General features: G+C 43.6%; 1 non-coding gene across 1 annotated transcript; it reads right to left on the reverse strand.

Moving 5' to 3' along the window:
* Positions 1–293: 293 nt before the first annotated feature.
* LOC138570487 (U6 spliceosomal RNA) lies at positions 294–400 on the reverse strand. Its single transcript, XR_011303534.1, has one exon. It is a non-coding gene; the product is annotated as a U6 spliceosomal RNA (small nuclear RNA).
* Positions 401–13,126: the final 12,726 nt, after the last annotated feature.

Raw genomic sequence — 13,126 nt, forward strand, 5'->3', positions numbered from 1 at the left:
CCTCACTAAACAAACGTTGCACTGTACCTTCGAGTAAAGAGGGGAGAGGCGGCGATAGCACCCCCTCTGAGAGAGGAGGGGTTCACATTGACCGAAGCACACCCCTAGCTTCGCCATTCTCGCGGGGTCAGAAGGTTTCCAATAGCTCAGATGATTCACGTTCGGTCACCTGTGGGTCGGTTGTCATCGGAGAGCAATGCAGGTCAAGCTCAGAGGAGTGGGTTGGATGAACATGTTATAGTTGTCCTGGCAGAGGTTTAGTTTATATATGCTGGTTATCTTTTTCTATTTTTTTTTATATGGAACGCTTGACGAATGTGCGTCTCATCCTTGCACAGGGGCCATGATAATCTTCTCTGTTTCGTTCCAATTTTAGTATACGTGCTGCCAAAGCGAGCACATGCTGGTTACCTTTAATGCGCAGAGGCGTGTGTGAGGTGTGGGTAAAAGTATTCTTTGCTGAAAACACCAAAACCCATGTCATATTTCCGAATGGAGATGTGGCAGGGGCGTTGCTAGGGGGGGGTAAGGGGGCTGTAGCCCCTGATCTTTTGGTTGTAGCCCCGGATAGAATCTCAGGAGCTACAGCCAAAAGACTAGCTAGCCCCGAGTCCCAACAATTCCGACATCAGCTTAGCCCCGGGTCTTTTCCAGACCTAGCAACTCCCCTGGGCAGGGGGTCATTTGCATTGCAGTATTTCAGGAAATGTGACTCATTGAGAACACGCATTGGCAAGGCCAATTGTTTTGTCGTTTACTGCTGTTCTTTGCATTTTGCATTTATAGGAACCAGCGTGCAAGAAGGAGAGTCCAAAGTTTCAAAGGTGTATTAGAGAAGGGATGCAGATGTGCAAGAGAATGAGAAGGAGAGCAGATCAAGGGAGGGCGCCATGGAGAGAGGGTGCCGTCGATCATCAGCAAGAGAAAGCATGAGCGAGTGTGAGATTGTAAGAAATAAAGCAAGAGTGTGAGAGCAGTGTGAGAGGGGTGGAGGGGGAAGGGTGGTTGAATGGGGAACAGATGGGTTAGGGTGGGTGGGGCTACAGAGAAAGAGGGAGTAAGGTGTATGGATGGGGTAAAGTGATGGGAGTAGGATTGGGTAGAGAGACATGGAAATAGGGTAGGTAGGGATAGAGTGGGGTAGGGTACGTGGGGTGGGGAAAGTGGGGTGGGGTGGGTGCAGGTAGAAAGAGTGGAGTAGGGTGGATGGGTGGCAGTAGAGAGAGTTGGTGTAGGGTGGGCGGGTGGGGATAGATAAAGCGGGTTTATGGTGGGAGGGAGTAGAGAGGGTGGGTGTGTGGTGGGTGGGGGTTAAGAGAGTGGGGGTGTGGTGGGTGGGCATTGAGAGAGTGGGGCCCAGTGGGCAGGGATAGAAAAAGTGTGGGTGGGTGGGTTTGGTTAGAGAGAGTGCGAGTATGGTGGGAGGTGGGATTTAGGTAGAGTGAGGTAGGGTGTGGGGGTCAAGAGAGTGAGGCTAGGTTGGATTGCTTGCAGTACAGAGAATGAAGGTTGGGTCGGTTGGTGGGGTAAAGAGAGGGGGAGTTGGTTGGGTGAGTAGGGATAGGGAGAGTGAGGGTATGGAAGAGAGACTGGGAGTAGTGTGGGTGTGTGTAGTGAGAGCAGGGTTCGGCTGGTTGGGGGCAGAGAAAGTAGGGGCAAGGTGGATGTAGAAAAAATAGGAGTAGGAGTAGGGTGGGTGGGGCTAAAGAGAGTAGGGTAACGTGGGTGGGTGGGGGTAGAGATAGTAGGGGTGGGGTGGGTGGGTGGGGGAGAGAGTTGATGTGTATATGGTCAGGAAAGGGAGATTGTGGTTGGTAGGGAGAGTGTGGGATGGGTGGGAGAAGATAGAGTGGTGCAGAGTGGGTGGAGGGGATAGAGAGTGTGGGATTAGTGTGAGTGGGTGGGTGGGGGTATATAGAGTTGAGGTTATGGTAGAGAGAGTGGAGGTAGGGTGGGTGGGTGCATGGGTCAGAGAGAGGGAGTGTAGGGTGCATAGCTGGGGTTAGAGAGAGTGGTGGAAGGGTAGGTCAGTGGAAGTAGAGGGAGTCGGGACAGTGTAGGGTGGGGTAGAGAGAATTATGTGGGGCATGGGGGTAGAGAGAGTGGGGGAAGGCTGGATGGTGGCAGAGAGAGTGAGGGTAGGGTTAGGGGTGTAGAGAGTGATGTATGGTGGGTGTAGAGAGAGTGAGGGTAAGGTGGGTTGGTAGGGTTAGAGAGAGTAGGGGCTGTAGAGAGGAAGGGTTGGGAGGGTGCAAAGAGAGTAGAGTTAGGTTGGTTTGGTGGGGGAGAGAGTAGGGTCTGTAGAGAGAGTGAGGTGGTGTCAGTGGGGGTAGAGAGGGTGGAGTGGGTGTGGGTAGAGAGAGTGTGGGTGGGATGGGCGTGTGGCAGTTGTGGCACAAAATATGAAGACCAAAGCAGCCTGAGAGGGCTCGTAGAAAGTCATGCAAAAGAACCAAAACAAGACCCAACCAGCACATGTAATGGGGGTGGGTAGGTGGGGGTAGAGATAATGGGGTTAGGGGTAGAAACAGTTCAGTTTGCGTGGGGTCAGTTGATGGGTGTATAGAGGCCGCATCGAGAGGACTAAAAAAAACTTCTGTCATCAAAAGTAGCCCAAATATAGCCTAATTGTCTGCATAATATGGCAAAATTGGAAATGGAAAGCCCAGCACCCAACTTGCGTCTTACAAAGATGGAGATTGGAGCACATTTTTTTAGGCATCTCCTCATTGGGTAGTAAGGCAGAGGAGTTTGGAAAAAGAAACTTTAGTAAATTGGCATTGGCATGCCATTTCAGAGCCCCTCTTCCCCCCTCTCTCTCTTCTATGACAATGGTTTTGGCATTTCATGGCGCAGTTGCCACAAACGTTCACCAAAACCAAAAGTCGGGTGCCTTGGCGATAAAGGCACAAATTTGCAGATATTTTATGCACCATATTTCTAGAAATGTGCATGCATTATTTTGCTAATTTGTTTTGATCCATTTCCATCCCTATTTTGAGGATGTGAGTGGCTTGCTTCTTGAATTGTGCCTAACGCTGCCATTGTATAATAGTTTTTAAATGCACAAAGATGAAATGATCATCCTTTTTGTGTGTGGCATGCCAAAGGAGGTAGGTCGCATCTTAGATGCTAACGTTTTTAGCCCTCTAAATGACCCCAAATAAAATCTTTTTTGCTGTGCAGATGAGTTTTAAAATGTTAATTCCCCCCTTTTGAGCAGAGGTAAACATTGAAGGTAAAGTAAGATGTTTGACCTAATATGATCGGGCAGATAATACACAGCCTACTTCAGCCTTAATAACTATGATCACCTCTACCAACCGAATGAATTCCCCGCAATGAACTGAGCCACAGCACGGACTTACCCAAACCAATGAAGGCACAGCAAATAAATGGTGACAGACATACTACCAGCGCCTTGTACATCAAGCTCTGAAGACCCCACTAATAATCTCCATTCGACCTTGGGTCCAAACTCCAATGATTGTCCAAAGGATTTGAATCCTCTAACCGAAAACAACGAAAACCAACTCAATCCCTTAGCAAGTAATTATGCCATCTTCACTCCTATTGCGCAAAATGCAAGAGGTCAAAGAAAAACTAGAGCAAAAAAAAGACATGTCGAATCTAGGGCTTTTCTTAGAAACCTCACCAGGCCTAAACCAATACCTGAAAAGCCACTCATGAAAACCTCACTTGGCACAAACATTCCATCATCACAATCATCAAATGTGACAGGAAATAGGTTGTTGACACCACATTGAAATGTGTAAACTGAAGAACTAACTGAAGACGTGCAACTAGATATGCTGCTAAATCTAACTCAGCATTTCGATGAGGAACTAGATATTTCAGAAGAAGCACAGGTACAACAGCCAAGTGACACCTCGCTTGTGATTGTGGATGAATACGAGAAATCACGCTCACTGCAGCTGACACTGTCGTATGAAGACTAATCCAACTCCACCCTTGACTCAGACAGAGCACATTAAAATCATACTAGAATCAATGTCTCTCATATCCAATCATCACCTCTGCCAAATCAAACACCAAATACTGCAATAACACAACCAATATTTGTTAATCCGCAGAAAATTACAACTTCAAGCGCTGTATCTTTGAAAAGAACACAAAAAAATGCAGATGAACTGATTCTTTACTGAACAAATGTTCTGCTTCTATTCATTCTATTCCCCAACCTAAAAAATATCACTGCACAAGACATCTTGACAGTAGATTTTATGGATGAGAGACACCTGGACAGAATTCAGTTACTTCTCACATTCACCAACATAAAACAGCTTATCATTGAACAAAAGACCAATGTATCTTTGCTTGGATTTGAAGTACAAAATGTAGAACCACAAAAAGAAGCGCAAATTAAAAAAAACTTTAGGAAAAAAAGGATTTCTACTAAAACAAGATAGTCGTCTGGACAATTAAGAAAGAGCAACAAGAGATGAAAACCCCCACAGAAACAGTTGGACTAAAGAAAGCAGACACCAAGAGCTCTACGAGTCTTAGCAAAAGCAATCCGATTGCAATGACCACCATATATGGAGGGTAATGGATTGGTCACAAACAGTATATTCAGAGACAACAGACGTTACCCAATGACTATTATTGCAATCACTTGACTCCAAAATCTCACTGTACTCCTGGAATATGCGAGGAAACAGACATTTTTTGTAGAGAACAGACCCACGTCCTGACCCACTACGACATCATATGTATCTAAGAATCATGGATCTCAACTCATCCGATCTGTGATGGCTACACTGTCATGATGACTCCTGCGATAAAAAGCAAAAAAGGGCAGCCATCTGCAGGTTTTCTGACCTTAATTAATGTGGACAGCAATCTCACAATCGTGGAATCAACTAATGTCAATGAATGGATCCAAATCACTGTATTCAGTTTAACCAAGCTTGATTCGAATTGCAAATCCGAACTACTCTGCATAGTTAATAAATATTGGCCCCGGTGGCCATTGCCGACGAAACATATATATCGACAAATCTTGCACCGGTATTGATGAAATCATGCTAAGATACGCAAAGTACAACATAATACTATGTGGGGACCTGAACCTGCACATGTTTGATCGCGCAGGTATGCTGTTAGAAACAAACTATTTTTTTACACGTGCACAAGGCTGGCTCAATGAAATGCTAACCAGAGGTCTCTCTAGAGTTCACTTCTTGGAAAGTCACACTTAAACCATCACACACATGGTCTTGAGGCTCCTTCGGTGCCATCATTGATTCAATTTTTTTATCCAAACAGATCCATTCATAACTTCTCCAAGTCGAAAATGTGAAATCTGACAACAGCGATCATACCATTCAGGCAATTTCATGGCAAATACATAATCTGTTGAAGGAAAAACATAATCTTCCAGAACTGATATTAAACCCGGGTTTGAATAGATTACAAATCTTCCATGATGACCTGAGAAAACTGTCTGACATAATAAATAGTAATTCCCTGTCAGACACAAGACGGTTGATCTATCTACGTCTATTGAATAGATTCAAGCTCCTCCGAACATCAGTAAACCAAAAGAATCATTATCATACACATGCCTACTCAACCATAATTGCGAATAAGAAAAAGGAATTGAGACGTGAAATTAAATAAATACGGGTGTGGACCAAACTACATCAATGGGGATGCCCTGACGGCATACTGGAGCCAATAAAGCTACTCTATGACAATACATCCATTAGAGTTAGACTATCAAAAGACGGTACAGTCTCAGACGCCATTCTAACATCCAATGGCCTTAAGCAAGGCTGCCCATTAGCAGCAACGATATTCAATCTATTTACTCTTGATTATGAAACCGAGACCAACACCCTGATGGCAAATCCGCCAAAGCTAAATGCAACAAGCATCCCATGCATTATGTACGCAGATGACATTGTTTTATGCTCTCAAACCCCAAGAGGCCTTCAAACAGCCCTGTCTAAACTAAAGGCCTATATGAAAGCAAATCATCTCAAAATGAGCACCCAAAAGTCACAAGTTATGCTGCTAGCTCCGACCATCAAGACAAATCGGCAAGCGAAAACAATGTTCCTGAACGACCAACCCCTAGCTTAAGTAACAACAGTGAAATATTTAGGGATTTGGGTGAACCAATCGCCCGCAGAAAACAACTGGATTAACCATCTGCAAACAAAAACACTATCATTAGCCCTCCCAAGGTCGTTTCCTACATCAAAAATATGGGAAATTCTCAATGCAGCCAATCACAACATTTTACAGGCAAAATGTTGTGGCAATCTTTCAATAAGGAGGTGAATCTATGATTAACTGAGATGGTATGATATGGCTGCGCCTAGAAGGTCTTTTTTATAGGAAGGTCCTGTCGTTACCACAGTCATTCCCAATGGTCTGCCTCAGATATGAACTGGCACTTCAATCGCTAAAATCACTCTACATATGGAGAAAACTCAATTTATACAGGAAAATCACTACAGATATCCACACTCCGGCACTACAAATATTGCAAGAAAAAGCAAATCCAATACAAGCAACTATCCTGATGGCATGGAAAAAACATATGGAAGACATCAGAATTATGGCAAATATTTCAACAGAATTGCTAACTTGTATTTCAACAGAATTGCTAACTCGACGGCCGGAAAAAGCAAAAAAAAGAAGCGCCCAAAACGACTGGAAAGCGAATGTTGAGGCCAAAGCAAAATTCAAACTTAACCAAGAATGTAAATTTGATACTCACCAATAAATTGCCTCCCATCCTATCTTCAACGCTTCCCATCTGCCCAAGTCAGAGACACCTTTTTACGTTTCTGGCTAAATTTGCTACCAACTCGAGAACTATTGTCAACCAGGAAACTTCTGCCAAAGGACATGGCCTTTTGCAGATTCTGCAATCAAGAAAACGAGCTCGAAACACTGAAGCATATTATCATCTCCTGCCCAGCTCTGACTCATACAAAGCTGCATGTTATAGATATATGTCTATCCTAATCAACTCAACTTCCAACTGAAGACCAATGGGCTAAATGTCTTCAGGGTGGATCGAAAAAAGAAATCTTCAACATTGTTCACTTCCTAAACACGATTTTAGAAGACAGTAGGAAAAAAGAAAGAAACTAACTATTTCTATTTTTTATGATCACTATGCTGAAAATGGCATATACCAAAGATGAAAGGTTTAAAATTTAAACCACATCATTAAAAAACAAAATAATAATAAATAAATAAACCGAGCAATACACAAAAGGGCAGGGAAGCGGCTAGGAGGAGGGACAGAGCAGGGGAGGGCGAGGGAAAGGGCCTACAGGGTTGTTCGAATAATGAGTAACGTTATGTGGTCTTGACTCTTCGGCTCGTCATGTTCATGGGGGTGAGGAGGGCCATTCCTGGGACCCTCTCTTCAGATGGTAAATAGAAAAGGGCTCAATAGTAGAGAATATTCCATGCTAGTTCTGATGAGACAGAGCTACTTGGTATAGAGGGACTTTGAGGAAAGATCATCCTTCTCAACTAAGACCCAGAGAAGAGATGAAACTGCTGCATCCACATCCTGGCAGGCACCCCTTCAAGCTGGCCTTAAAGGGGTTCCCAGAGAGCAGTCATGTCCTCAAAACGGTGATATGTTTAGAGACTGTTTACATGAAATACCATGTGTGATCCCCTATGACAGGGGTCAGCAACCTTTGGCTCTCCTTTTGGACTACAATTCCATCATCCCAAACCAACATAATCAATAGCCAGATATCCTGACAACTATAGTCAGAAACATCTGGAGAGCCAAAGGTTGCAGACCCCTTCCCTCTGACATCCAATATCAAATAAGTAGTTGACTTGTCTTTTATATGATAGTGGAAGGCTCAGTCAACCTCTTCTCCAGAGCGTTTAGCTTGGCTACCTCTATCATTGGGACATCATGCCTCTTTCCAATCACACTACTCTTTCTTCAGTTCTGGCTAACCTAAAGGTTGTACTTGGCTTCTGCTAAGAGTTGGGACACGTCTAGCAGATGCCCTAGACATAGTCAAGCACATTCTTTGTCCGGGCTCTGGAGGTTGCCTTCCCAGGTTTTCATCTCTAGGGACAAAGTAATCCCCTAGGCAAACCAAGGATAAGTTCAAAGAGGCTGAACGCAAGACCTTCCTGTGATGGGTACCTGTAAGAAAATAGTAAACATGGGATATAGCGCTTTGTCCTAACGAGATGCTACAAAGCATGCATCATGTTCTTCAATGACTCATTGAAACACTCTGCCAGTGTGTAAGTCAAATGTGTGTAAGTCAATGCACAATATGTCTACATTGCTTACATAAAAGAAAAGAAAACCTAGACTCTGTTGTATAAAACATCCTTGTAGAAAAAAAAACAAGAGAAAAAACAAGAGGAGATAATGCTTTGTCTAGCAATGTATCATTGCTTGAGGGTTTGCGATTGCACAATCCACAAAAATCCAAATGCATCTATTTCTAGAAGTGGTAGGATTTAGTTGCTTAACAATCTCCATCACATTCCTCTTAAAAGGCTGTCACAGCAAGGCAGATGCTCTTGTCTGTCCACCACACTATACATGCATTACAGAATGGTCATACAGTAGTATTCAATTTGTATTCCAGTGTTGTATTGTTGTAAACACAGAGAGCCTCCTACTTGCCCCAGATTCAAGCATCCTTGCTCTTTCTGCCTAATAGCAAACCTTCCTAAAAGTGTCAGTGTCCCCATGAGTCTTTCCTTTTGACTGGTCATGGACCTACTTTCACAGTTCTTCATAAATATGATATTCTCTTTTGAATTTGCAGAGCCCTGACTTATCAGGGCCTCTGCTTGCAAGAACCCCTTGCTAACCAGACAGGTGCTAACCAGACAGGTGCTAACAAGAGCGGGCATACCAGTTAACCCCGCTGGACAGGGGGCGGTACACCCTGCTTTCTGAAAAGGAATCCCTGCATCGTTTTCCCTGGAGCAGCGTTCTCCACACTAGAGTCTTGTGCTTGATGTCTGGCATGATCAAATGTGAAATGTTGGGCACTCTCAATTTTATTTTGATCATTTTTATATCACAGTCGTAGTCATGCACAACTCAATAGAAATGCTCAACTGAATTCAGCAGATCTTCCTGTCTAATCACCTGAATTAGGTTTCCCATCCTCAGTGGCATTACGGCCACCAGGCTCCTGCCTAAGCTTCTCCACACCAGCTTAACCAACAAGGACTGGATTGGAGGTTAAAAAAAGGAAACGTTCCTGGGGACTTTAACCCCGGGACTGATGTCAATGGCACATGTTCCTAAAGATACTTTCCCTATTTCAGAGGTGACGAACATCTGTTGTCCCATGTTTCATGCTTTATTTCCACACTTTAGCCATCTGGTCTTTGATGTTTTGTGATTTTATTGAGTTCAATTCCTCGAATAGGAATTCATCAAATTTGTTTAAATCGTTTGATCTGTTTCCTTGCTTATAAATGCAAGGGAGAGAACCCCGTCTACTACATGCCTTTTTTTCATTACTCTTACCCACCTCCCTGCATATTTTGTCAGCAAAACTTTATTATTCAAAATATTCGATTAATACGTATTTGACGAATTCCCTTGCACAGCAAAATCCCTACCCAAGGAAATCAGCTGCATCAGCAATAAATGATAAGCCCCATACACAAGTACAAACAAAATAAAAAGGGGGCCTGGGTAGAGGACAGTGATGAGAAAAAGGATCAGTCATGGCACGATTATTAGTAGAAAGCAGTGACAGCACAGAACCAACAGCAGCACGATACACAAAGTTCTGAGCATCCACTGCCCTCCGTACCCCCAGGCATTTATACCCACCAGGGCTCATACTTTCCATTGGAAGGGGTGTTGCCAACACGTCATGTTTGAACACTAAGTTCATCCTGCTGGCAAAGAACGAAGCATCTTTATATCTGCCTTTGACACCAGCTGCACTCTATCATGTAGGACAGTGTTATCAGTGAGGTTACTGTGCCTTAACTCAGTCAAGGTGTCTACACTCCATAAAGATTCCCATACACTTTGAGGCAAGCGAGAAGTTAACAATATGACAACTTCTGCTTTTCTTAAGAAAGCGAGAGCTTACATTGCATAAGCTAGGAATGCTGTCAGAAAATGGCAGGTGTTAGGCAGAATCACCTGCAATACACTTGGGGAATACTACAGACAATTAGGACTACAAGTGTAAGCACAATTCACCTTTGGTACAAGCCTGTAATGCACAGTAAAGTGGTAGCGATGGCTGAGCAGCCAGACTTATCTCAAGTATTTAAGTGAGCAATAGAGCAAGTTAAACAACGGACCAACTAATACAGTGATTCAAGTAAACACTCACGGTTTCTTGGTAAAAGAATATACATTTATTTACTCAGTCATTCAGAAAACATCATTCTAGCATAAGCAGTTCAATATCACACGTTAATACACCACACAAATCCAACCGGTAAGTAACAGAACAAGTTTAGCTCAAAAATGTAGTAGGAGCAAAATGGCACTTGAGATACTTAATAAAGGAGGGAAAAGACAAGGTTATAAGAATAGACAGCCCAAATGCATTCATAGGCAGGGCAAAGGGTTTCAGTTAAATACAACCAGCAATTCTTCTCACTAGGCCTGGGCCAAAGTCAATGGTTCAGAATCTTTCGGATAGGATAGCACAGTTTTGGTATATAACGGTTAAGCCTTTGCCACAGATATTTAAAGGATTTGTCTAGGCGAAAAGTTGGACGAATGTTTAGGGAAGGACAAGCCTTCGTAGTTGAGGAAAGTTTCACGCACTTTCTCGATGGGCGAAAAGCTTTCCGGACCGCGTTTGCACAGTATCTTGTCAATGAAAAAAGCTGTAACTGAGGCAGTTGTTCCTGGCAGTTCGAACAGATCTCGCTGTTCCTGAGCTTCATTCGTGGGGACAATGAGGAGGACGTCTGGATGTTCCTGCACTGCACAGGGAAGAGGCCAAAAGCTGTAGCAAGAAAGCGGTTAAAAGTGTGAGTGCCTTAAAGTCCACAAGCTGGTTTCCTTCCCTCTGGCTATCCGATTTTCAACAGAACTCTGATGAAAATTCAACCAGAATAGGATGGTGTTCAGGTGGCTTCCGAGTTGGTTGTTCCCACCAAACTCAAGGGAAGAGGTTAACCTTGAAGGGCTTCTCTGTCGTCAGAGTTTCAAGCAATTTGGACCTGCAGCAGGGCTTCACCGGCTGTCCAGGAGTTGCAGCAGTCCTCTTCCTTCCTCTCCTCTTCGGTTTTTTCATTCCATTGGTCGACTCTGCTTTCCAAGTCCCAGAGACCTGCTTTGGTTTCAGTTTTCCCCTATTCATTCCACACTCGCTGTCACTCACACAGCAGAGTGGCTGTCCTTGCCGGACAGCCAGCCAGCCAATCATGCCAGAGTACATTCAGGTCTACTAGGAGACTAAGCACAAGGAGATTTGAGCGCCAGAGGAGGTCTTCAGCACTGAAGCCTGACAAAGGCCAACAAACAAAGGGACCAAACCTGGTTTGGTGCACACAGACAAACACAAGAAGGACCTTTCCAAAAAGAAATTTCAAAAAAAGATGACCGGAATCTGTTTTTACAGATAGGTCTTGGGCGCCATATTGAAAAACATGGCTGACCTGATTTTTAGCTACTGTTGTTAGCGGTCGGGAAAAACACGGTAGTTGATCTAAACCACTGCCACCAGCCATTAAAAGTAGGAAAGGATAACAGTTTACTGTTACATGAGTGTTTTGACTCAGGGTAAGCTAGGCAACCCCTCCAGCACTCTATAGGAAGATAGTGTATGCTGGGTCAGTAAATTTAAAACGACTAGTAAAGCCAATTTAACTTAACGTACTCTGGGAGACAGTAGTCAATCCCAGAGAAGGTATCTAAACCTTGGGGAGTCTGAAATACACCCCTGTGCCACTGCACTGAAGGTGCTGTGTGACACACACAAAAAGATGATGCCACTGGAGTTGTTTAGAAACTCCATAACCAAAGAACACAAAAGTAAAACAAACACAGAATACATGGAAGAGTGGGAAAAAAGGCTCACACTCTTCCCAGGTAAAAAATCAAATCCTAGAAATCCAGCAAAGTTGCTGGGGGTCTCAAAAGGTAAGGGAAATTAGCACATTTGGAGAATGGAGAACAGCAGGTTACAGGGTTTAGTCACTATAATGCTGCAGTTCCAAACCTGGGAAACAAATACAATTTTCCTTTGCAGATCTTCCTCCACAACAGGAATTACAAATACTAAAAACAATGAGTGGGAACATCTCAGATGGAGTTAAGAATAAACTCCCTCACAATTAGATGAGGAATGGATGAAAGAACTGCATTGGAAATAAGGGAAAGAGTACTAAAAGAATAGTAACAACATGTTGGGTTCAGAAACGCAGACTTCTCCTTTCAAATTTTGCACTGCAGCAAGACCGGTGCACACGAAGTGAGACATAGTGGATGGAAAAGTACACTCTGATACAACCAGCATTCAAAGTTCAACATCCACAGCTATTGCTGGTGCCATGGATAAATGTTCAAATTAGAAAAACAATTGTCAACTAAAATCCTGATTTCCTATGCATCAACTGTTTCTAAGTGTTTCTGGCAGGTTTCTTTTCCCAAAGCAGTTTGAATTTCCCGCTCTGTGTTTCCCATGACTTCTGCAGGCTTAGAACTACAGCTGATTGGCGATAGGAGATACTCCTTTCCTGTTTGTGTGGCTTCGTGCACTGAGGTTTCTGTGGTTTTGGTGAAGTCTGGCATTAACATCGCTAAGTCTCAGCTTGCAGAGGGTTGTCTCTCTTTCAATTCTTTCCTAGATGTGTCCAATAATAATTAAATTCTTTTCTTGCTTCTCTCAAAAATGAATGCAAAATATTAGGAACCCCTAGGAGCTCACTCCCTTCCACCTTCCAGGAGTTATTTTTCCTCCCGACTTCGAGAACTTCTTCTTTCCCCTCCTATTCCTAGGTAGGAGTGTCTAGGGTTCATTGATGTTCTGGTCATTTTATCAAAACTGGGATTCTTCTGTGGTTACATAAGAAGTCTGAAGAATGGCTGGATCCCACGGAACATGGGCCAAGAGGCCTGATGGGCAGGACTCATCTATTTGAAATGTCTAAC

The sequence above is a fragment of the Ambystoma mexicanum genome, chromosome 2q (genome assembly GCF_040938575.1).
Source record: "Ambystoma mexicanum isolate Mex_15411 chromosome 2q, UKY_AmexF1_1, whole genome shotgun sequence".
Lineage (NCBI taxonomy): Eukaryota > Metazoa > Chordata > Amphibia > Caudata > Ambystomatidae > Ambystoma > Ambystoma mexicanum.